Source organism: Homarus americanus, unplaced genomic scaffold (genome assembly GCF_018991925.1).
Source record: "Homarus americanus isolate GMGI-L3 unplaced genomic scaffold, GMGI_Hamer_2.0 scaffold35892, whole genome shotgun sequence".
In the NCBI taxonomy this organism is placed as follows: domain Eukaryota; kingdom Metazoa; phylum Arthropoda; class Malacostraca; order Decapoda; family Nephropidae; genus Homarus; species Homarus americanus.
Genome location: NW_024723978.1, coordinates 65,001 through 92,806, shown reverse-complemented (window position 1 = coordinate 92,806; position 27,806 = coordinate 65,001).

Genomic DNA, 27,806 nt, shown 5'->3' with positions numbered 1-27,806 from the left:
TAGAGTAAAATGGGATTGGTTCTCGACGAGGCAAAGGTATTTGTATAGTAATTCTTCGAGTTGTAGGACTGTGCAGCGCCACCACTCACGGGAGGCAATATTTCACGGGGTGGCGGTCCCGGCTGTTGTAAAGATCACGAATTTGTGTATTTTGTCCCTTTATGGTATTTTATTTTAACGACAGGCGATTTTATTCAGCCGTGAGATACTCCAAGAATATTGACACTGGTATTATTATTATTATTATTATTAGTAGTAGTAGTAGTAAAAATAACCTATTAGTATTAGTAGTATATAAATAATTCTAGGTCTAGTTTACTTTTCAATGGGTTTAGCCTCGTGTGAAACCTTAAGGTAACAGAGCTGTAACAAGTCACACCCTTTATAAACCGTAGTGTGGAGAATATTTCAGACACCCTTGTATATAGAAATAGCCCAAATTACGTCTATGATATTATAAGAACTAATGAACAAAAGAAAATCGTGATATGAGATTCTGGAAAAATTTAATATTGCGATATTTCCCCTGAGATGTAGCCAGAAGTCGGAGCCTCTTAATTTTCTTTCCTTCTTCTTACAATCTGTTCATATTTACAGCTATCTACTGCCTCTTCTCTTGGCCCAGGTCTACGTACGAGGGAGGAAGGGAAACGGAAACTTTAAATTGGAGAGAAGTAATGGGAGAGAAAATTGGTCGACGAAAAATCCTTTGGAAATACATAAACCGTTTGTTGTGGAAGACGATCTTGGGTCTACAGTTCCACCAGATAGAAAATGCTGCTCATTATTTTACTCTTCGCTGATTTCATCCAATTCAGCAGAACATTCAGTTGCCAGCTTCCTCTTTCACTCCACTGCGTGTCCAATTTGTCTGCCTGATGGTGTCCTATCAATATCACTTTCATCAAGTTGCTCACATCAGTCTCAATCTTTTGCTGCCTCAAACCATCATTCTACCTCCGTCCACTTATTCCTCAACTTTTTACCTGCCCTGTCGTTGTCCCTTCCCCCGTCTCAAAGGGCGGGAGATACATAACAATCACGTTCACTGTCTGTGTTTGTACGTAAGTAAAACTGTCATATGAGATCACCTGAAAATGGCACCCTAGCTTATTTCCCCCGACTAATCACCGACATGTTGCTTCGCTCATGTAAACGTTATCGCTTTTTTAGGGGAGGAATAATACGCCACTATAGTCCACGAGGTCAATAAGCGCCACAACAGTTCACGAGATTAATAAATAAATAAAAGACTGATTCGTATCATCATTAGGTATGACTTTGCTTGGGAGATTGGTATCCCCGCATCCCCTGAGCAACACTCTTGTGCATTATGCAGAAGACCCGACAGCAGCACCCTTATCCACTACCTCCTAAGATGTCCCCACACACAACGCTTCTGTGACGCCTGCTGGACCACCACTCCACGACCCCCTGACGGAGACACGATGATCCTCCCCATACTGGCCAGATACTATGCAAATAACATTGATTGTGTTAAAGGAATATCCTTCCTTCCTTAGGCTTTAGTAAGCCCCTTTATAATATTTATACTGTATATACTTGTCACACTTGCCAGATGCTTCTGGTGTCATTGTACAGGGGTACCTAGTGACAGCACTAGGATCCCGCTTCCTCTATCAAGGAATAAACAATTGAAATTGAAAGACTGACTATCCTCCGCTGCGCCACAACAAAGTCCAAGGGGCCATAACTCGGTACAATGGCACGAAATCACTTACTTGAGATACACCAGAGTCACGTGAGAGAAAGTGACAAGAAAAAATAAAATTAACATAATTCCAAAAAAAAGTGTGTGAAAAGGAAGAAAGGAGGAGAGAGAGAGAGAGAGAGAGAGCGAGCTCATTTGTCTCCCGAACAACCCACTATCAATTAAATTACCTCACTTTGTCTTCCTCCATTGCCTTCGTCTTCTTTCCGAACATAAATTTATCATTCAGACTCCGGGCACCAGAGGACCCCCATATTGCACTAAAGTTTATCTACAATGTTTATTTTTCTCTTAATCTTTTTCTCATCTATCACATTTTGTATGGAGTAGACACGGAGAGAGAGAGAGAGAGTGCAGGAAACGGTAGGTGGAAATGGTGAAACTTACGTAAGACAAATTAAGAAAGTGACAAGGAAGGATTGAAACGAGAAGATACGTAAATATATGCGTCCTTCCCGTGTAATTTAAGGCAAAGGAAATGGTTTATTCGATACCATAAACCGCTAAACTTATTTTGTCAACAACATGGCAGCGATGTAAACATTCCCTTACTTCCTTAACTTGAGGTAATCCGTCCGCACTTCCGAATGAAATGTGCGGTTTCATTTCCGCAGATTTAATTATCACATCGCAGACGAAATTACCGCACTTTGGCAACGCTGAGGTGCAATACTACTACTAGTTATAATTATTGCTATAAAATATATTAAGCAATTTATCTGGACTTTGCAGAAATTGGTCATTAATTCCTCCAAGAATTACAATGGTCATATCTGTCAAGTCCCATTGAATTGTTATACACACTCTTGCATGTGGAGAAATATACTCATAGTTAATATAATTATTATAAATTATTAGACAAATTAGGTTTAATTACAGAGAAATATGGCCCCGTTTGTTATCAGGAGTTCAGGGACTTGGTGCTGGGTTCATACATGTCGACTCGGGTTCAGAGGAGTCGGTGTTATTAGAGTTCCAGATGTTGAGAAATTATTTAACCTTTTAAGGTGTCGTACGTCTTGTCCTACAGATAGATATAGTTTATTTTTTATTAGTGTCTATTTGATATATTGGAGTTTACGTATTCAGCGGGGTTTTTTTTTATGCCGACAGTGCTTGAAGGCCTCTTGTCACAATGTTAGTTTAGGGGTAGCATAGGGAAGTTAGTTTAATGTGATCTTGTATCTTATTGTAATATAAAGTTTAACATAATAAATTTGGGCGGAGTTCTGGAATCACCGAATCACCATACCTAACGAGCATTAGGATTCTGTATAATTGTTTTCTTCACATATTCATTTCGTCTGTGTAGTCATTCATCCTCTTATAGACAATATCTAAAGGGACGCAACATTATGACAACCAGACTAAATGCTGTCGAGTTTCTTGGTCACTGGCTGGGTTACCTTGGGCGGTTTTTCTCCAGTGCACATAAGCTCAGTGTTGCCAACTTTCAAAACGAAGATGGCTTAGACTTTTTGCGGATAGCGGATTTTCTGGTGCATTTCACTGGATTTGGCGGAAGTTCTAGCGGATTTCGTGTACATGATGATTATTAGTAATTAAAACCTATTTTGTCCTCCCTCTGATATTAAAAAAAATAAATAAAATAAAGTCAATAGAATACAGAGTAAACGATAACCCAACCCCGTCCCTCTGGTGACCATGTCCACTACACCTTGAAGTTCGTATAGGTCATGACCTGTCCGCGGGAAATATGAAGTTGTTCGCAGTCGTATTTCCAGCCCCTGCTGACGGCCGTGTAAATATTTTAATGTGATTCTAATCTTTTAAAATGTTAGTTTTTGTATAATGAAATATTACTGATGTGTAATTTGTCTTAGTATACCTTATTGTTGGTAAAAATAATGCGAGTGTCAATAATGCGAGTGTCAATAATGCGAGTGTCGATAATGCGAGTGTCAATAATGCGAGTGTCAATAATGCGAGTGTCGATAATGCGAGTGTCAATAATGCGAGTGTCGATAATGCAAGTGTCAATAATGCGAGTGTCGATGCAAAATATTGTTAAATCAAAGCTCAGAAATCGGTTGAATACAGGTTCAGTCTGTGCTACAGATTATTGCCGTGAAAAGTGGACTCAGACGAGTTGGGAAATGTTGCCATTTGTATGAACTGCCAAAACAAGTGGTAAAACAAATAGGTACAATGGTTACATACAGTACAGTTCATCGACACCAGAAGCTCGTCCAAGCTCTTCTTCAGTACCCAAGTCTATAGACTGAAGAGGCGGGCATAATTTATTAGCTGAACTAAGTGGTGAGTACTTAACATTTGTATATTTACTTAACATTTGTGTATTTACTTAACATTTACACATTGTTTAGGATGCGCGCGTAATATTGTGCTTAGCGGATTTCTAGCGGATTCTACAGGTCAATCTAGCCGATTCTCACCATCCACACTTGGCAACACTGCCGGTGCACATGTGCTGCTCCATCAGTTGACGATCGCCTTCCGTGTGGGATGGGTGTGTGCGTTATCTCGGTCCTCAATTTTGACACGGCATTCAAGAAAATTGCTATCTTTAATTATACTCCGTGGTAATGTGTGTGTAACGGTGTTTCAATGTGTGTGGTTTTTCACTAGCGCCAGAATTTGAGGTTTTTCAAAGTTGTATATTTTAACCAAGAACTGTACACCTCGATTAGCTCGGAAACAGGAGTCGGTGATCAGACGCAGGTAAGTTAAAATACATTACTTAACTCGCTGCCATGATGGTGCTGATAAAAGCGAAACTGTCACCAGGCAAGAGACATTTTCACACTATTGTTTATTTACAAACGGCGCTACTCCACGTGCCGCGTTGGGTTACTTACTAATTAAACACAAACATATACACACATACACATACATACATGCACACATACACATATACACACTCACATACACACACATACATACAAACACACACTTCCAAACTTGCCACATCTTGCAATATTCATCACACCTGCGACGGCTTGCAACATTAAACACTTCCATGCGACACCTACACCTTATAACACAAAAACCTGATCTCCAGCCTACGACAACCTACACATGCAAACCTTCCACAGCCTGTAAGATCTACCTACCTACCTGCCATAGCCTGTACCATCAGCACACAACCTGCATGTCCTGTCACAACTATACACAGCTTTCATTGCCGACACACTTCTCCTATAGCCTGCAATACATATACTTCTCCCACAGCCTGTAACACACTTCTCCCACAGCCTGTAACACACTTCTCCCACAGCCTGTAACACATACACTTCTCCCACAGCCTGTAACACACTTCTCCCACAGCCTGTAACACCTACACTTCTCCCACAGCTTGTAACACATACTTCTCCCACAGCCTGTAACACACTTCTCCCACAGCCTGTAACACATACACTTCTCCCACAGCCTGTAACACCTACACTTCTCCCACAGCCTGTAACACCTACACTTCTCCCACAGCCTGTAACACCTACACTTCTCCCACAGCTTGTAACACCTACACTTCTCCCACAACCTGTAACACCTACACTTCTCCCACAGCCTGTAACACCTACACTTCCCCCACAGCCTGTAACACCTACACTTCCCCCACAGCCTGTAACACCTACACTTCTCCCACAACCTGTAAGACCTACAATTTTCGCTCAGCCTGTAACACCAGATTGCAAAGTATACACGGCCTGCAACACCTACACATCTTGACGCAGCCTGTGTGGCTTTTAATAATACTTTGAACTCGGTGACTGAGAGATGGTTGTATTGCTGGATGTGACCTGTGACCTGATGTATACAAGAGTCATTAATTAACCAGCGGATGACTATCTCACCTTCTACAGCTCGAACTCTTATGGTGAAATGACCTCTTTTGACCCAGGGCAGGAGAACGGGTAATGGTGTGGTGGGTCACTGAAATTAACTTGCCGTTTTGGGTGTTGTATTTTAGTTGTGAGTCAGGTGAAATATACAGGTTAATCCCACACCTTTAAATACTTATGTAAAGGGGAAAAAATATCTCGGGGATCATTTGAGACTCACTATCCGGCGGTACACAAGAGGAAATATAAGAATTCAATAATGGTAATGCACTATAGTCTCGATGGCGGAGAGTTTAACACCAGATTATATGGTGTTATATGGTGAAACACGACACCATACAGTAAGATAATGGAGGATAGTGAAGCAAGAACCCCGAGGTTGTGAGGCAGTGAACAATAGTGAGGTAGCTAGGCCCTTGTTCTCCCGCATGAGGTGACATCAAAAGCGTTAAGTTTAAGGGTAAATATTTGAGGGAGATAATGCAGAGGGCGCGGGATATTCACCATGGAGAGTTTGGTGTTTGTTGAAGGTGTTAGTCTCGTTGATCAGACCCTCAGACACTCTGGTGCTGTCGTCGTAGTGGTGATAACCTTCTCTTCGTCCAGGATGTCGCTTTAACTCTCCCCACTGGGCTCGTTGTAACCACCACATCAATACATTCTCCAAAACACCAAATATATACTATATATCCGTCTTATCCCAGGGTGTTTATGTTACGTGATTCTGTTTGGTGACTATATGAACCTTTCTGTAGAAGGTGAGTAGGTCCACTTGATTCATGCCGTTGGTAGACTGTCAGGCGGACGTGGGTGATGCCCCGGGGTGAATATTTCAACCTGTGTGATATCTTCTTCCCCAGTCTCTTGAAGGTCACGCTGTAGCTTGACTTACTCACTCTGGAGCATCACTCAAGGCATCACTCGAGGCATAACTTGAGGCATCACTTAAAGGTTCTCACTTCCTCAACTGTGTCTGTGATGATTAACGATAGGCAGCACACACACACACACACACACACACACACACACACACACCATAAATATCGTGTGTTACGTCCATTCGTCTCAGCCACGCCCTCCCCTCAGCTCCATCTAGTGGTTACATCTACAGCTTCTCGTCTGAGCCCCCGTTACCGAGCCCATTGTTAGTTCCAATCAGCTTCACACACTGTTGCGTTTAAGATTCGTTATAATTCACCAAGAAATAATTATGCTAGATGAAAATATGTCAGTCGTGCTTAGAGTAATTTACCTAACTTAACCTAATCCTAACCTAACCGTAACCTAACCTAATCCTAACCTAACCTAATCCTAACCTAATCCTAACGTAACCTAACTTGTTCTTGGCTGTAAGAATCACCCACCATTTTTCTCGACCGTGATGAGGGAGTTGTTCCATTAAACACCACACAGTCTTGTCTCTTGTCATATCCAAGAAAGATAAGCTGCTGGTCTGTCATGTTAAAGTTTATCACTGGGGTGGTGGGGAAAGACTGACTCACACACGAAAACTCCACAACTCCATTTGTTTGCGTCTTGAGTCATGAATGAAGCAGACGAGGACGCAAATATTGTGCTGGAGAACATTATATTGATTATATATTAATACAAGCAGTATACATTTAATCAACCATAAGTATCCTTCTTACTCCAGTTAAGGTTTGAACAGGTGTCAGTGCAGGTGGTTCATGCGCCACTCAGGTGTTATGTGGATGAAAGCTGCTGGTGTCTGTGTGTTTGTGTCAGCTTGGGTTAGGTTAGATTAGGTTAAGTTAGATTAAGTTAGGTTAGGTTAGGTTAAGAGTCATTTACTGAGGCGTCTTAGAGTGTGTTGGAAAAGGTGTGTTGACTGCAAGACGAAATTTGGTCTCCTTTTTTTGTCATGTTTTCAGTCCTTATTTTTACTGTTTGGGATTTTTTTTAATTGTTCCTATGAGAGTAAGTATGATATATTAAAGGGGTTATTGTTGTATTAAAGGGGTCATCATTACTCCAACATAAAGGACTAACCTAACCTAACCTAACCTAACCAACGAGAGCAATTTATAACACTCAAAAGAATATTCCCTAAACGATAGACACGGAATTAAGAATCACATTTACATAAGAATAATCAATTTGTTTGTTATTTTTTCCCATAGTTTTCATTCACCTTTACAAGAATTATCGATCAAGGCGTGAGAGGAAAGTGTGTTAGAAGTGCGTTGAGATAGAAGAGTGTGTGGGGGTGTGTGTGTGTGTGTGTGTGTGTGTGTGTGTGTGTGGGTGGGTGTGGTAGGGAGGTGAAAGAAGGAAGATTTTAGCTGTCATGGAGAAGAAGAATTATGGGCAATCTGTCTTCGTGTTTCCAGGCACTGTTTTTAGATACAAATTGGGTTAGGTTATGGTTAGGTTAGGTTATGGTTAGGTTAGGTTAGGTAAGGTTAGGTTTAAGGTTAGATTAGGTTGTATTCGGTTACTTTAGGTCAGGTTGGGTTGGGTTGATTTACTTTAGAAAAGGTATAGTTGCGTTAGTATGATTAGAATTGCGTCATTATGGATAGTGTTGCGTTAGTATGGCTTGTGTTGCGTCACCTTAAATACCGTTGCGTGACGATGGTTTAGTATTGCGTCTCTATGGTTCTTGGTGCGTTACGATGGTTGGTGTTGTGTCACTGCGTTTGGGTTACGTCACTGCGTTTGGGTTGCGTCACTGCGTTTGGGTTGCGTCACTGCGTTTGGGTTGCGTCGCTGTCATTAATAGTTAAGGAGAGTCGTAATGATCTAATGAAGGGCAGTTAATGGGGAGTCATTTACCCCGAGTGAGAAAGATTAGAGTAATTAGGGTTAAATATAAACTCGGTATAGGGGGTGGGTGTAGTGGGTGGTGTGGTGGGCGGTGTGGTGGGTGGTCTGGGGGTGTGGTGGGCGGTGGGTGGGAAGAAAGGGTGTGCGTAGCGTGGTGGGTGGCCAAAAAGGGTGTGGGTAGTGTGATGGGTGGGTGTGGTGGACAGCCAGAAAAGGTGTGGTGGGTGGTTGTTGGCAAGAAAGGGTGTGAATAGTGGAATGGGTGGCCATGAGGGATATAATGGGTGGCAAAAGCTGTAGTAGGCGGCCAATACAGTATCCCCTTCATTTACGGTACAGTATTTCGACTTAACTGTACCTCAGGCTCTGTACCTCGCGCTATGTACCTCGCGCTATGTACCTCGCGCTCCGTACCTCGCGCTCTGTACCTCGCGCTCTGAACCTTCAAAAGTTAACCTAATTCATAACGCACTCTATCATGGCATACAAAATCACATCTTTCTCACTTCACCTGTATTTGAGTCCTAGAGTCTTCAGTTATCCACTAATCCTTAAAAGAAATTCACGTGTTAAGGGATTAAGCTGTGGATTAACGTAAGGGATAATTCAGGGACTTGGTAGGATGAAAAAAATGAAAATAACAAGAGACCCTCAGATAATAATGGATGAGGTGGTGGGCCATGGTCGCCAACCCTCAGATAATGAGAATTGTACTGTGTTTATTTTTTTAATGTTGGTGAGTTAACAGCAGAGAGGCTCGACAAACGAAGTCATTCACCAGCTGGGATATATATGTGTGTGTGTGTGTGTGTGTGTGTGTGTGTGTGTGTGTGTGTCGTGTAGGTAAGTCGTCCGTCATAGGGCTGTCAGCTTCGTGCCTCAAATCATCACAATCTATACAGTATTCACGACACAATCTATCTTCTCTCCCCACCTGTAATCTTCTGTAATATTTATGAAGGTAGACGCACCCCTGTAGACGCCCCCCTGTAGACGCACCCCTGTAGACGCCCCCTGTAGACGCACCCCTGTAGACCCCTGTGTACCCCTGCGTGTAGACGCACCCCAGCACCCCTGTACCCCTGTAGACGCACCCCCTGTACGATGCGCCCCCTGTAGACGCACCCTGTAGATGCACCCCTGTAGATGCACCCATAGACGCACCCTGTAGCCTCTGTAGACGCACCCTGTAGACTCACCCCTGTAGATGCACCCTGTAGACCCCCTGTAGACGCCCCCCTGTAGACGCACCCTGTAGACGCACCCTGTAGACGCTCACCTCCGTTACGGTAATTAGTTTCCAATATTCTCACCTGTAAATAATCAATATTTTCGTGTTGTGTGTGTGTGTGTGTGTGTGTGTGTGTGTGTGTGTGTGTGTGTGTGTGTGTGTGTGTGTGTGTGTGTGTGTGTGTGTGTGTGTGTGTGTGTGTGTGTGTTGTTTTAGTACCCATCTCTATGAGTTATAAAATTGGTAGAAGCTGACCTGTAGAATACTGAGATGTTGGGGGTGTCTGTCTGTCTGTCTGTCTGTGTCTGTCTGTCTGTCTGTCTGCCTGTCTGTCTGTATGTATAGCCAAGAAAGTGCCAGCGTGATAACCTGACTACACTGTTCTCCGGGTAGTGGATTGATCTCTATGGCATCAGGATTTAAGGTTCAAATTCCACTGTCAGTTGTGGTCTTAGAGTGACGAATGATGCAAGAAAGATGAAATATTTTGGGGTTTTTACTTGATATTATACGAGACAGGGAGAGTTATGATGAGGGAGGGAGGGAGGGAGGGAGAGAGGGAGGGAGGGAGAGAGGGAGTGTTGCACGGTGTCAGGGTAGAGAGAAACTAAGAGGGACAGCATAACAAAAGCAAACATCCACTGACCTGTTGCATATCTGGAAACTATGACGCCAATAGGGAGATGCTCGTGTAAGGTAACCCATTGTTGAGATATAAAGTCAATATGGATGAGAAAAAATGTCGAAATTTAGGCTCCTGCGATGTACTGTACATTATGGTAGATAAAGTGTCGTTATTTCGTGATTAATTATGACCTAACCTGACTCTGAGGGATGGCGACCACAGCCCTCCATAAGTTTTGGGGTAACTCGTGTCATTGTTATTTTCTTCTGATTGATGATTGTCCCCAAATAAGTGATATTTTAACTCAGGTAGATTTAGATACATGTTAAATAATGTTTACTAATCTTGTTTGTATTATTGGTTATTATTTTGTACTTTTATTTTGAAGACAATAGATCTTTTAGTTGAGTTGGATTCGAATTGTTAACTTTTTTTTATCGTTTTTGAATCCGTTTCTGAAGTCGGATTCTTAACTTCCCGCTGGCCATTCAACCAATAGGAAATTCTTCTTTTTAATTACTTCCTTGTAGTCATTTGGCGACATATTTGAGTGTGCTGGGTAATTAATCTCCAGGTGAAATAATCTAGGGTGGAGTTTCTTCAGGTGTTCCTCTATTGTGATATAATTGTTTACATATATTAAAGGATTATCTGCATTGCCATGGTACTCGGGAGAATTTTTTATTTTTGTTGTACACTGAGAAGCACGCAGTATGAGGTACATTGACTGGTAGTGAGAGTTACTGTCTGGTTAGCTCACCTCACCTTCACTAAATTATGCTCTCATTGAATCATCTTCGTCATCTGTGAGTTCAACCTAAGATAACTTTTAATTTGATAAGTCTTTCTGTTATCTTATATTGATATTGAAATTATCTCACTTTGGGATTTATTTTTGAGGGTGAGCGGTGAACGGTAGTGAGATACTGAACGTAATATTATGAACTGTGGACGAAAAGCAGTAAAGTTTTCTAGTTGGTGGCTGGAACGTCCCGGGGCGGTTCTTCCCCAGTCCACACGGCACACGTATTCTCCATCAGTTGACGATCATTTTCCGTGTGGGAAGGTCCTATGGTACTGGTGTTCACTGGATTTTTGAGTGTATTGCATCCCAAGTGTTTTCCTTTATTATTCCAAGTTGTTAATGTTATAAGTAAGTGTATGTGTGAGAGAGAGAGCAGTGCTTCGTTGGGTGGTGACGCGTGGTTATGTAAACGAGATAAGTTTAATACACAAGACGCGACTGGATATCTTCCCCTCGAGAAAGACGAACGACTCACCGGTATATAAGACACAGGTGAGAGTAACCACGACGCTTCCTAACTTAACACCTGTACACAACTACTACCCTCATTACCTACGCAACCTACCTAGGAACATAATCCATTCAGGTGTGCAAAAGTTGAGTTCATTTTCAGAGCCAGTCGTAACTAAGAGACAGGTGTGTGAAGAAGCCCTCAAGGTCAGGTGTGTCCCGCCCTACTGGTTCTGAGTATCTGGAGACCTGTTGTGTTGATACTTGGGGGGTGGTCTGTGTTGATGGGTGTACTGTAGTGTTGTATAGTGCTGGAGTGTGTGGTATAGTGCTGGAGTGTGTGGTGTAGTGCTGGAGTGTGTGGTGTAGTGCTGGAGTGTGTGGTATAGTGGTGGAGTGTGTGGTGTAGTGCTGGAGTGTGTTGTGTAGTGCTGGAGTGTGTGGTGTAGTGCTGGAGTGTGTGGTGTAGTGCTGGAGTGTGTGGTATAGTGCTGGAGTGTGTGGTACAGTGCTGGAGTGTGTGGTATAGTGCTGGAGTGTGTGGTGTAGTGCTAGAGTGTGTGGTATAGTGCTGGAGTGTGTGGTATAGTGCTAGAGTGTGTAATTGAAGGTAGTAGGGCCAGGGGAAGGCAGAGAGTGGGATGATTGAATGAAATAAATAATTGGGTTCCCAGAGAGATACAAACATTTAGAGCATTGGTAAAAAAACAGCCCGAGAATATTTTGAGTGGTGGACTGTGGTCGCCAACCCTCAGATATGTGGACGGTACTCTGATTAATTGATTAGTTATAAGGTTCAATATATGGGTAACCTAACCTAACTCCCACCAGATAGCATCAGGGTGTTCAATCATAAGGTGATATAAGCTGGGGTGTCTAATCTTCACATGATTAACCCCCAAAACTAACCTAACCCCATAAGGTGATATAAGCTGGGGAGTCTAATCTTCATGTGATCCGTAACCGTAATATGAAAGGAATAGATTTATACTAGAGATTGCAAATTCAACGTTTATATGAAGTTGTATTTGGTGCACGTAATACACAAGGAATTTCTAGGAACTTTGATGGAAAGGAAAATACAGGAAACTGAATATTTTGTATGCTTAAACCACACACACACACACACACACACACACACACACACACACACACACACACACACACACACGGGGACAATCACAGGGCCTACATATATAACTCTGGTAGGTCTAATTATATTCAACTAAAGTTAACACCATTTCCCGTTCAAGGTTTTCTCACACCTATAAACTTGAATTAGGCCTTGTAATCAGTACGGTAGGCCTATAACCCTCATTATTTTCGGAAGAGGAAGTCCGGCGGGAAGGGGGGGGGTGGGTATCGGTGTAATTTCGTGAATCGTGTAAATAACTCTAAGGCAATGCTGGTGTACAGTCATTCCTTCGTCCACTGTGTCAAAAAATTTTCAATACAATTTTCTATAGGTAGTTAGGTTAGGTTAGGTTAGGTTAGGTTAGGTTTTGGTTAGGTTTTGGTTAGGTTAGGTTAGGTTAGGTTAGGTTAGGTTAGGTTAGGCCAGGTTAGGTTAGGTTTTGGTTAGGTTTTGGTTAGGTTAGGTTAGGTTAGGTTAGGTTAACTTTACCAACTGACTCTCGTGGCGACATAATACACCTCAAATAATACAGTACTAATTACCGTACCTCACCTGCGTGTCTCTCAGGTACAACAAACAACTTTAGCTTCGCCCTCGTGTAAAATACTGTCACATTATTTTATATTTGTATGCACTAGTTATTATAACCTCCCATATTTTAATTTTTTTTTTTTTTTTACCCCATAATTTTACCCGGATTTAGACCTCTCCAATGTCTGTCTGGTTTGTTAATTACTGGATATATTTTTTTTTATCCAATGTGGTAGTGTTAGGTTGGATAATCTGGATAACGTGAGGATAATCTGGTTAACGCGAGGATAATGTGGATAACGTCAGGATAATCTGGATAACGTGAGGAAAATGTGGATAACATCAGGATAATCTGGATAACCTGGATAACGCGAGGAAAATGTGGATAACGTCAGGATAATCTGGATAACCTGGATAACGCGAGGAAAATGTGGATAACGTCAGGATAATCTGGATAACGCGAGGAAAATGTGGATAACGTCAGGATAATCTGGATAACCTGGATAACGCGAGGAAAATGTGGATAACATCAGGATAATCTGGATAACCTGGATAACGCGAGGAAAATGTGGATAACGTCAGGATAATCTGGATAACCTGGATAACGCGAGGAAAATGTGGATAACGTCAGGATAATCTGGATAACGCGAGGAAAATGTGGATAACGTCAGGATAATCTGGATAACCTGGATAACGCGAGGAAAATCCCTTTATCCATGTGGTGTCATCTTGTAGGAAATATACTCTCGGGATCCAGGTTAATTGATACCTGTGTTACCCTTCATTACACCTGAGTTATCTACCTGTATGTTGATTTCTTGTTATTTATAGTTTGTTGTTTTCGTTGTTTATTTGTTGTTGTTTTTGTTGTGTATTTGTTGCTGTTTTATATGTTTTTGTTTATTTGTTGTTTAAATATTTTTGTTTTTGTTTTATTGCTTGTAAAAAAAAAAGCCCAGCTGATACAACCCGAGCTAGGAATTACCCAATTGGCTGGCCTCAAGTTCGATGACAACCAATCGTTATCGCTTACTCCCAAGTTTTTCCCTAAGGTAGAGGTTAAAGTTTTTCCCTAAGGTAGAGGTTAAAGTTTTTCCCTAAGGTAGTGGTTAAAGTTTTTCCCTAAGGTAGAGGTTAAAGTTTTCCCCTAAGGTAGAGGTTAAAGTTTTTCCCTAAGGTAGAGGTTAAAGTTTTTCCCTAAGGTAGAGGTTAAAGTTTTTCCCTAAGGTAGAGGTTAAAGTTTTTCCCTGAGGTAGAGGTTAAAGTTTTTCCCTGAGGTAGAGGTTAAAGTTTTTCCCTGAGGTAGAGGTTAAAGTTTTTCCCTGAGGTAGAGGTTAAAGTTTTTCCCTGAGGTAGAGGTTAAAGTTTTTCCCTGAGGTAGAGGTTAAAGTTTTTCCCTAAGGTAGAGGTTAAAGTTTTTCCCTAAGGTAGAGGTTAAAGTTTTTCCCTGAGTTACGAATCTTGACCCCCGCCCTCCACCCGACACATGTTACTCAACCTGGCGGGGTGGTGGAAGGTATATATTATTTAAAGGCCGTCTACATCATTGAACTCTTCTTGTCTGCTGCAATATACTACAGTCTGGGTGTTTGGGTGTAGAGGTTATTTAATTCTTATGAGTACACCCAGGGCTTGTACTGTACTGCTTTTTCGGAGTATATCGGTACTCTCTCTCTCTCTCTCTCTCTCTCTCTCGGGTGTAATTCTTCATCATCACAAACAGTCTGTTCCTCCTCAATGAATTCAGACTCATACATATAAGTTCCATCAACCACAGATGTCTCTTAAAGGTTCACTCGCTAAAGGTTCACTCGCTCAAGGTTCGATACAGTTCGTTTGGTCACTTGGCCTCGTGTGCGGACCCGGGTTCGATCCCCAGGCAGGGTGAAACTATGGGCAAGTTTCTTTACGCCACTTTCCTCTGTCTATCCAGCAGTAATTGGGAACCTGGATGTTAATCGATTTACGGATCGTGTTCTTGGGTAATGATTAGCCAGTGCAGTTGGTGAGTTGTCCGGTCTTCTAGGACTATTTCTTGACACTGGGGCATGCAGCTCGTTAACTTAGAGTGTGGTTGTTGTGTTGGCGACAGCTTCTACACCTTAAACACTGGGCCATGCAGCTCGTTAACTCAGGGTGTGGTTGTTGTGTTGGCGACAGCTTCTACACCTTAAACACTGGGTCATGCAGCTCGTTAACTCAGGGTGTGGTTGTTGTGTTGGCGACAGCTTCTACACCTTAAACACTACTGCAGCCTCGTTAACTCAGGGTGTGGTTGTTGTGTTGGCGACAGCTTCTCACACCTAAACACTGGGTCATGCAGCTCAAGCTAACTCAGGGTGTGTGGTTGTTGTGTTGGCGACAGCTTCTACACCTTAAACACTGGGTCATGCAGCTCGTTAACTCAGGGTGTGGTTGTTGTGTTGGCGACAGCTTCTACACCTTAAACAAATTCACTCCTAGGTGGCCCTCCAGCCGGCCGTCCTCGTGCACAGGGGGCGGCCATATTATGCCGTGTTGTGGGTGATGGGTCGTGATACCAACCTGGAGTTCACAATTGCTGGGGAAGGACTTGGAACTATTACTTTATCGTTGGATGGCTAGAATACAGAGCTCTGGTTTGCATACACTGGGTGGTTACAGGGCTTTGGTTACAGGCCTTTGGTTACAGGGCCTCGGTTACAGGCCCTTGGTTACAGGGCTTCGGTTACAGGGCCTTGGTTACAGGGCCTTGGTTACAGAGCCTTGGTTACAGGCCCTTGGGGACAGGGCCTTGGTTACAGGGCCTTGGTTACAGGGCCTTGGTTACAGGGCCTTGGTTACAGCAGACTAACTCACTATATTTACGCACACTGTTGAATTTTGTCACTGTGATTTGACTTTTTGTATTGTAATTTATAGTTGGTGATTTACATTTTGTTTACACTGACATGATACGGATTGTTTACACACACACACACACACACACACACACACACACACACACACACACACACATACATACATACACACACACACACACACACACACAGACACACACACACACACACACACACACACACACACACACACATACATACATACATACACACACACACACACACACACACACACACACACACACACACACACACACACACACACACACGTTCATCAAATTGACATAAACTTTCACGTCCACATATACACCCGTACGACAAATCACAAGGCCACAATACCACCTCATACGCACACACACACACACACGCACACACACACACACACACACACACACACACACATACACACACACACACACACACACACACACACACACATTTCACACACACACACACACACACTAGACAGTACCGGTGCTACCTGTTGAACTGTTCTCCTGCCGTTACCTCAAGTGATGTGTTGTTATGATGGGTGATAGTGGTGCAGAGGTGTAGTGTTATGGTGGTGCAAAGGTGTAGTGTTATGGTGTTATGGTGGCTACTATGGTTGTACAGGCTTCACATCTAAAGGGCCCAACTGTACCGCTCTGGCCCAGCAACTGTACCGACCTGGCCCAACTATACCTCCCTGGCCCAGCAACAGTTTCACAGGTCAAAGCGTGACAGGCCCGGACATTTATCTTTCATATGGTCGAGTTACTGTTTGGAGTATAGTGCAAAGTCAATATGTTGTCCAATAGGCTGTGATGTACTGTATGTCCCTCACCCGGAAAAATACCCCCGATGATACCCCCCCCCACACACACACACACATACACACACACATACACACGCAGGTTAGTCTGAATCAGTCAAGCCGTTCAGCCGATACACTGATATACATTGCATTATCCCTCATGATTCAACCTGCTACAACGAGGATGAGTAACACTTACGTACAACACAAGTAACATTAAGTAACACAATGGAGGTAATGTTGGTCGTGTTAGTAACCTAAGTTTCCCCCAAATGCGCAGTTTATTGCTCATTTTCCCGTCATGGTTTTCTACGTTGTCTGAGATAATGTGATTCTCGTTCCCTCACACAGCTTCACCTAGTGGCTACTCGTGAGGAGGGTCCCAAGGCTTGCTACACTACACCTGTACACTACACTACACTACACTACACCTGTACACTACACTACACCTGTACACCACACTGCACCTGTATACTACACTACACCTGTACACTACACTACACCTGTACACTACACTACACCTGTATACTACACTACACCTGTACACTACACTACACCTGTACACTACAATACACCTGTACACTACACTACACCTGTACACTACACTACACCTGTATACTACACTACACCTGTACACTACACTACACCTGTACACTACACTACACCTGTACACTACACTACACCTGTACACTACACTACACCTGTACACTACACTACACCTGTACACTACACTACACCTGTACACTGCACTACACCTGTACACTACACTACACTACACCTGTACACTACACTACACCTGTACAGTACACTACACCTGTAAACCACATCACACCAACGTTGTTTTGAGTACGGCGAGTTTAACCCTTTAAATACGATGGCTAAACCCAATAATTTAAAGTAACATGATAGGATAATTTCATGTCTAATTTCAATAAGGTTATCATTCTTTCCTAAGTATTCAATAAACACAAAAGTATGATAAATTAACATGATAGAATGATATCATGTCTTAATTCCACTTCACAGGCAAGATTAAATTTACGTGATATAGGCAGAGGTGATAGAGTTTCTGTTATCTGGTGGACATGTTACAATTTACAATGTTTATTAACACCTACCGGAACATTGTTAGTTGTATTGTTACTGTTTATTTATGGGTCACCTTGAAGCATTCTCCCCACCTGGTACCTGTGACATATTGTGGTGGTATAGTGTGATATTGTGGGAGTATAGTGTGATATTGTGGTGGTATAGTGTGTCATTATGGAGGTATAGTGACATATTGTGGGGTTATAGTTACATATTTTGGGGTATAGTGTGATATTGTGGTGGTATAGTGTCATTATGGAGGTATAGTGACATATTGTGGGGCTATAGTGACATATTTTGGGGTATAGTGGGATATAGTGTGTCATGGGGGTATAGTGACATTATAGAGTATAGTGTGATATTGTGGGAGTATAGTGTGATATTGTTGGGTATAGTGTTTCATTATGGAGGTATAGTGACATTATAGAGTATAGTGTGATTTAATCCCTTGAGTACGATGACTTAATCTCTTGAATACAATGTCAAAGTAGTTAAACAGCTTTGGTAAGGTATTTCATCGCCTTTCAGTATCTTGTTAGGACACCTGGACCATGTTGTGATGTGTGACTCTCTGATCAATGTTGTCTCAAGTTGATAGTTGAGAGAGAGAGAGAGAGAGAGAGGGAAGGAAACATTGAGGGAAATTGACAGTGAGAGATAGAGAGATAAATTGTATTGACAGCTGGAGAGAGGGGGGAGGGAATTGTGTTGACAGAGAGAAAGAGAGAGGGAATTTTATTGGCAGAGAGAGAGAAATAGGGGGAAATTTGTGTTGAGAGAGAGAGAGAGAGAGAGAGAGAGAGAGAGAGATTAGGAAAATGGCGTTGATAAAGACAGGAACAGAAAAAAGTGAGAGAGAGTGTGAGAAATTGGCGAGGGGACTGAGAAAGAATGCTAAAGATAAGAGGATAAACGAGGGTGACGGGATAATGGAGAGTAAAAGAGAGACAATGAGAACCAAACAGAGGAACAATGAGAGAGAGAGAGAGATCAGGGGTGAATATGACTCTAGTATTCAGGTAAATATTTAGTATTCCATATTGTTCTACCTGACTAAATATTATCCACTGGCTTGGCATCTTACATTACAATATTCAGTAGTGTGTGTGTGTGTGTGTGTGTGTGTGAACATTCTCATCCTCACCTGTTGACGCAATTTGGTAGAAAATGTCCAGTCGCCTCCACTTCAATCTGATACTGTGGTTGGTGCATTTTGTGAGATGTGGCAACTGTGTGTTTGTTTACATCGTATTTAAACCCTCCAGAATTGACTTAAGGAACCTCATAATAGTAACCAGACTATATGCTAGATAAGTATTCCAAAAGAGTTGCCACATCTCACAAATATACCCCAGCCAATGTACCAGGTGGAAGTGGAGGTGACTGGACAATACTTTACCAGGGGTAGTTTTCTTTCTATTGCTGAGTCTACATCTTTTATTCAGCCCAGGCGTGGGGAAGGGTTGTACCTCCTGCCTCGCTGAGCTTAACAGTGTGTGTGTGTGTGTGTGTGTGTGTGTGTGTGTGTGTGTGTGTCAGTGAGGAATAAGTACAGGTATATATTCATACCTGCAGGGACTCGTAGAATTTGGGAGGTGCAATTGGTATCCAGGGCCTACTCAGTGCTTTAATGAACTGGTGTATTGGATTATAGTGTGTGTGTGTGTGTGTGTGTGTGTGTGTGTGATGGTGGATAATATGACGTGTAAGGGGATTACCTGAAGATTAGCCACCCTCAATTTATTTCACCAGATGATCAAACAACCTAACCTAACCTAACCAAACCTAACGCTAACCTAACCTAACCAAACCAAACCTAACGCTAACCTAACCTAACTTAACCATGTACACTATTAGGGCATTAAACCACAACATGACCGAAGTTTAAGGGGGGGGGGGGTAAACTTCAGGTGGTTTAAATAGGTGTTTTATGAGAGATAACTTTCTGGTTTACTCTTAATAACCGATGAGTGTGTTGTGAAGTGGAGGGACTGGTGAGTGGTTCCTAGTTAAGTGTGTGTGGAGGAGGAGTGATGGAGAGGAAGATACGGTGGAGGAGGATGTTGGTGAGTGATTGGTGTGGAGGAGAATGATGGAGTGAGGGGGACTGTTGGAGTGAGGGAGAATGTTGGAGTGAGGGGGACTGTTGGAGTGAGGGAGAATGTTGGAGTGAGGGAGAATGTTGGAGTGAGGGAGAATGTTGGAGTGAGGGAGAATGTTGGAGTGAGGGAGAATGTTGGAGTGAGGGAGATATTGGCGTAGAGGAAAATGGATTGAGAGAAAACACGGAATCAGGGAGAAGAATGTTGGAGTGAGGGGGGACTGTTGGAGTGAGGGAGAATGTTGGAGTGAGGGAGAATAATAGAATGATGGAGGATGATGACTTAGCCTACTGATGGAGTAAGCATTATAACTACACATTAATCAATACAAGACCAACACGCATAACACACCTGGCTGAATACATTATAACACACCTGGATGAATACATTATAACACACCTGGATGTATACATTATAACACACCTGGCTGAATACATTATAACACACCTGGATGAATACATTATAACACACCTGGCTGAATACATTATAACACACCTGGATGAATACATTATAACACACCTGGATGAATACATTATAACACACCTGGATGAATACATTATAACACACCTGGATGTATACATTATAACACACCTGGCTGAATACATTATAACACACCTGGATGAATACATTATAACACACCTGGATGAATACATTATAAATACACCTGATGAATACATTATAACACACCTGACGAATACATTATAACACACCTGATGAATACATTATACACCTGGGTTGAATACATTATAACACACCTGGTTGAATACATTATAACACACATGGATGGAATATGGTAACACACCTGGATGAATACATTATAACACACCTGGCTGAATACATTATAACACACCTGGATGTATACATTATAACACACCTGGCTGAATACATTATAACACACCTGGATGAATACATTATAACACACCTGGCTGAATACATTATAACACACCTGGATGAATACATTATAACACACCTGGATGAATACATTATAACACACCTGGATGAATACATTATAACACACCTGGATGTATACATTATAACACACCTGGCTGAATACATTATAACACACCTGGATGAATACATTATAACACACCTGGATGAATACATTATTACTATGACTTTAATTATGCTCTCCAGGTGTTGTTCATTATACTCAGAGTTTCATTATTCTCCTGCAGGTAATGACCACCACGAGGCTAATAGATTCCTTCCCCTGGGTCACAGTAAGTGTTATATTTACCTTTATTTTGTGATTCTGTCTCGATATGGATGTAAACTTACAGTAGGTCTTCTTTGGTTGGGTTTGGTTGGGTTGGGTTGGGTTGGGTTTGGTTGGGTTTGGTTTGGTTTGGTTTGGTTGGGTTGGGTTTGGTTGGGTTCAGTTGGGTTGGGTTGGAGTTGGGTTGGGTTGGGTTGGGTTTGGTTAGTCACAGGGAGTCTTGTGTACGTGGCAGCTTTGAGACAGTCACAGGAGGAGGAGGCATTGTGTGCGTGGGAAGCGTAGAATGACGTAGTAATAATTATTTCCGGGTTAAGGTGCGTCAGCTAGCAGGAGGGAACCCCCACTCTCTCTCCTCCGTTCACTGTAAGTGCGTGCGTGACTGCGTGCGATAATGCGTGTACTGTTATTCATAGATAAATGTTTTTTTTTTAACGTTTGTAAATATGTAAATGTTAATATGTATGTTCACTATCTATCTATCTATCTATCTATCTATCTATCTATCTCTATCTCGTGAACGCCTGCCGGGTGATCAGCTAAGAGTATTAACAGGTGACATATGGCGGCTCTCTCTCTCTCTCTCTCTCTCTCTCTCTCTCTCTCTCTCCTCCCACCATGCTGTGTTGGAGTAGGTGTGTTGGAACGTTGTATCTCCACCATCACCAGCTGTAGCTTCCACCATCTACCTGTAGCTTCCCTCCACCACCAGCAGCGCTGTCCCAGGGGTAACTGAGTATACTGTACACCTTTACCACGGATGTCAGCTATAAAATAATTCCCCCCTCCTTCCCCTTCCCCCTCCCCTCCTTCCCCTCCCTCCTTCCCCTAACCTCCTCCCCTCCCCTCCTTAGTATCTACAGTATATTTACTAGGTCTGTCTGTATGTCTGTCCAAAAACAATTAATATGGAATTATATACAAGTAAAGACATTTAATCCAGGTTGAAAGCGTCCAGTTGTGCTTTGGTATAATTAGATGGTGCTATAATTATTATGACTAGGGTAATTAGGTATTGTCATTAAGGTATTATAATTATGAAGAGGGTAATTAATTGTACTCTATTTTATTTATTGTAATTAAAGGGATTTTATTATTTTATTTGAATATTTGGTGGAAGTTTTTTATTATTATTATTATTATTATTATTATTATTATTATTATTGTGATTTTATTGTTGTTATTGTTATTCTATCTCTATCTATCTATCTATCTATCTATCTATCTATCTATCTATCTAATGAGCCAGAGATATCGTGCTTCATCTCTCGTATAGAATGAAGCACTAAGCTGAATCACTCTTTAAAGCACCGCCCATAACACACTCTTATGTTTCGTGGTTAAACTGGCCCGCCCACAGACTGTTAAAGACTGGTGGGTGTTTAGAGTGTCAAGACTGGTCAAAGGTGTTGGTGTGACTGGTGGAAATGACTGTTGGGGTCTGATTGTACGTTGCTGGGGTCTGATTGTACTTGGGTCTGATTGTACTTTGCTGGGGTCTGATTGTATTGGTCTTTGCTGGGTCTGAGTGCCATTGTTAAGGAGTAGGACCTAACCTAACCTAACCAAACGTAACCTAACCTAACCAAACGTAACCAAACCTAACCTTACCATGGACGACAAAAGAAGTTAAAGATAATGGAAGAAAAAACAGTTGCAAATGACGGAATGTGCACAGAAGAATTGCAATTAACTCGACTGCAAGGAAGGGTGTTGTAGATAATAACCGGGAGAATTGTAATTACTTGAAACCAGAAAAGTTGCAAGGAATTGATTACAGACGATTGAGTACCCAAGGAATGGTTGCATAATTGAGTACGTAATGTTGCAAATGAATAAGAATGGGGAATGTTGCAAAGAAATGAACATGGATATTATTGTAAGTGATCGAATGTGGGGGGATGTTGCAAATGGCTAGGGGTGAGGAATGTTGCAAAGAATTGAACATGGATATTATTGCAAATGATCGAACGTGGGGAATGTTGCAAATAACTGTACACAGGAAAGATATACAACGAACGAAAAATATTGAAAGAATGACAGATAATTAAACTCTAGGAAAAGTATTGGAAATTATCGAACACAGTTGCAAAATTAATGATCACAAAGTTGCAAGTAATTGTAGTTTGGAAAAATACGACTAAAACACTTACCAGATAAATTAGAAAACCAAGTTCTCTAGTTTGTTCTTTTGTCTTAAGCATTTGTTATTAGTTGTTGTTGTTGTTGTATTTGTTGTTGTTGTTGTTCTCTCCTCCTCCTCCTCCTCCTCCTCCTCCCTCCTCCCTCCTCCTCCTCCTCTTGTTCTTATTTTTCACTGAGGTATTGAACGCTGTATTGGAGTAGTTGTCTCAGTGGAACAATGGCATAAGTTACACAGCTGATGGGACGTAAACATTGTGGTAGCCGGAGCCTTTTCATCGCTGTAACTTGATATTGGTGGACATATTGTGTTTCATCTCTTTCTCTCATATCCTTCATCTCTGACCCTCTACCCTTCTAACCACACATACATCATTTCTCCCCTCTCCTCTCGCCTCCCCCTCTCCCCCCTCATGCCGAGACCCCTGGTGCCTCCTGTACTATGCAGATGAGAAGCTGCCATTGCTTCTTTAAGACCAGAGAGTAAGGGAAGGAAGGAAGGAAGGAAGGAAGGAAGGAAGGAAGGTGGAGAAGTGATGGTAAAAAGGGAGAAGAGACAGAGAGGAAGGGAGGGAGGGTTAGGGGAAGGGTAGGGAAGATAGGGGGAAGGAGGGGGAATAATGGGGGTGGGGGGAAGATCAAGAGAAGGCAGGTAGGAGGAGGAGAGAAGATGATAACAGGTAGGAGGGGAGGAGAAGGATGGGTTTATGGGGGAGAGATGAAGTCTATGGCCACGACCCACGATGGGGAGTTATGGGGCCGGGGATTTATGACCCAACTGCGTGTGTTTCGTGAGTGCGTGAGTTGCGTGAGTTTGAGAGGTGTTGCGTGTGTATGGGAGGTGTTGTGTGAGTATGAGTGAGCTGCGTGGGTTATGATGTTTGGAAAGTGTTGCGTGTGTATAGATGTTGCGTTAGTATGAGTTAGTTGCGTGTGTTATGATTAAGTTTGCGTAGGTTGCGTGTGTATGATGGTTGTGTGAGTGACCTACATATGCGAGAGATTGAGGGAGGAGGTGAAATGTAAGGAGAAGAGGAGGAGAAGGGAGACAGAAGATAGGGAGAAGGGAGGAATTACAGGAAGGGAGGGAATAGCGAAAAGTTTAGTGAGGGAGAATAAGGGAGGAGGAGGAGAGAGAGAGAGAGAGAGAGATGGAAGGAAGAGAAATGAGGAGATAAAGGAGAGAAATGAGGAGATAAAGGGAGAGTAATGTGAATTAAGGAGACGAGATAATTAGTTAGCGGGAGGAAGGTGAGGTTAGGTTAGATTAGTTGAGGTTAAGTAGAGGTTAGGTTAGGTTAGGTTAGGTAGGGTTTGAATTCAAGCATCGCTAGACGTCAACTTTAAAGGCAGGAGTAAGTGTCACTCGAAATCAGGGAAGTTAACTCAGGTCCAGAAAGTTTATTTTAACTTATTGTGAATCTGACGAGCGTGTTGAGACCAATTTACCTGTACCTGAGGATTAAGGTAAGGGTTAATTATCGGTGTTTTTGTGAATGTTTTTGTGTTGTTTGTTGTTGTTGTTGTTGTTGTTGTTGCTTCCCTACTTAGGAAACGTTGCCTACTTACACACCTTCCCTCCCTACTTACACACCTTCCCTCCCTACTTACACACCTTCCCTCTACTTACACACTCTTCCTCCTACTTACACAACTTTCCTCCCCACTAGACACCTTCCTCCTACTTCTAATACACCTTCCCTCCCACTTACACACCTTCCCTCCCTCATTTCACACACCTTCCCTCCCTACTTTCACACCTTCTCTCCCTCCCTACTTACACACACTTCCCTCCCACGAGACACCTTCCCTCCCTACTTACACACACCTTCCTCCCTACTTACACACCTTTTCCTCCTACCACACACCTTCCTCCCTACTTACACACACCTTCCTCCCCACACACACCCTCCCTACTTACACACCTTCCCTCCCTACTACACACCTTCCCTCCCTACACACCTTCCCTCCTCACTTACACACCTTCCCTCCCTACTTACACACCTTCCCTCCCTACTACACACCTTCCCCTCCCTACTTCCACACCTTCCCCTCCCTACATCCACACCTCCTACTTACACACTCCTCCCTACTTACACACCTCCTCCATCCACACCTTCCTCTACTTACACAACCTTCCCTCCCTACTTACACACTCTCCCTTACTTACACTTCCTCCCTACTCTACACACACCTCCTTACTTACACACCTTTCCCTCCCTACTTACACACCTTCTCCCATTAGACACTTCCTTTACACACCTTTCCCTCCATTGTACACCTTTCCTTTCTACACACCTCCTTCCTATTAACACCTTCCCTCCCTTACTTGCACACTCTCCCTACTACACACCTTCCCTCCCTACTTATAATATTAAAAAAGTAAACACTGACGGTTATTTAAGTTATAAAAGTCATATTATTTTTGTTTCCTTCAAAGCGTCTATTAAACCCCATCCTCTAAAAATGCTTAATTACCGGACTACCCCTCCCGATACCGGACTACCCCTCCCGATACCGGACTACCCTAACCCTACTCCCTTCTTACTCCTTCCAACTCAACTCCTCCCCACTCCTACCAACCCCCACCACCCTTAATTCTACCCCTAACCTCCCCGCCCCCTCAAAACCTTAAAAATCTCACATATTTTCACCCAGGAAACCCAATACACTGCAGGCACTCACCGGTCTCCTGCAGTGCCAAGTCTTGCGAACCTTTATGGCACTGCCTCGCTATACTCCCGAAGGCCGACAGGTTTATCCTTTTCCATCTGAATACCGAGGTGGTAAGAGCCTTCGGGCCGACAGAGTTACGTCACCAACGTTGGAATGGAACCCCAAGATCCAGAAAGCGGGACGGAACTTACGGCTTAAGATCATGGAATAGAACTTGGCTCCTGGGAATGTGGAATGGGATATGTTTGGGAATGTGGAATGGAATAGGTGACAGTTTAGGATAGAGCTTGATTAAGGTGGAGCATTGTGGAATGGTCCTTCGAGCTCTAGAATGTGAAGTGGTCCTTGAACTCTCTCTCTCCTCACCTGGGGAAAGTCAGGAATTAGCTGGCGTAGCTTGGTGAGAATTTCCCAGACTGCCAGCAAAAGTTCCCTTCCAGATGAGTGAGGAAACTGAGAGAAGTGACAAGAGATAGTGAAAGAAAATTAGCTGAGTTGAGACGTTTCCTGAGAGATCTAGGAATAATGTTCTGATTGGTTGTCGAGTTGAAGGTGTGTTCTGATTGGTTGTTGAGTTGAATTGTGTGTGTGTGTGTGTGTACGTACGGAGACGATGTGTTGGTAAATATGAAAATACACACACACACACACACACACACACACACACACACACACACACACACACACGTCATTGTATAGGAATTTATTTTCAGAACATTTTTACCAACTATTTTATCCCCTGCCGGCTAGGGATTATTGACGTCACATCACCCTGGCTGGCTGGTGAAATATATAATAACTCTAGTGACTAAATTTATACTAGGGAAAGATATTTAGAGAAAATCTCAACCAGGGAAAAAATCTAGGGAAAATTTCTATTAGGGAAAGATATTTAGGAACAGAATCTCTACCAGGGAAAAATCTAGGGAAAGATATTTAGGGAGAAAATCTCAACCAGGAAGCGATGTTTTTTACTATAACATTGGCGTCGGTGTTAGCAATGTTTAGACTGTAAAACATCATTAACAGTGTTTGTGGTGGTTTGTTGGTCTGTTGAGTAACAATATTGACACTCGTCTGATGCGGCGTGTTTGTCGTGTTAAATGTCATGTTTTGTTTAACGATGGTATTGTGACACTGTTTAACGATGGTATTGTGACACTGTTTAACGATGGTATTGTGACTGTTTAACGATGGTATTGTGACACTGTTTAACGATGGTATTGTGACACTGTTTAACGATGGTATTGTGACATTGTTTAACGATGGTATTGTGACACTGTTTAACGATGGTATTGTGACATTGTTTAACGATGGTATTGTGTGACTGTTTAACGATGGTATTGTGACATTGTTTAACGATGGTATTGTGACACTGTTTAACGATGGTATTGTGACATTGTTTAACGATGGTATTGTGACACTGTTTAACGATGGTATTGTGACATTGTTTAACGATGGTATTGTGTGACTGTTTAACGATGGTATTGTGACACTGTTTAACGATGGTATTGTGACATTGTTTAACGATGGTATTGGTACTCTGTTTAACGATGGTATTGTGACATTGTTTAACGATGGTATTGGTACTCTGTTTAACGATGGTATTGTGACATTGTTTAACGATGGTATTGGTACTCTGTTTAACGATGGTATTGTGACATTGTTTAACGATGGTATTGTCACTGTTTAATTATGGTATTAATCCATCGTCCTCAAAAGGGTTAAACCATAATCATTAAAAAGGTTAAAACATCGTCCCTAAACCGTTAAACCATCGTCCCAAAAA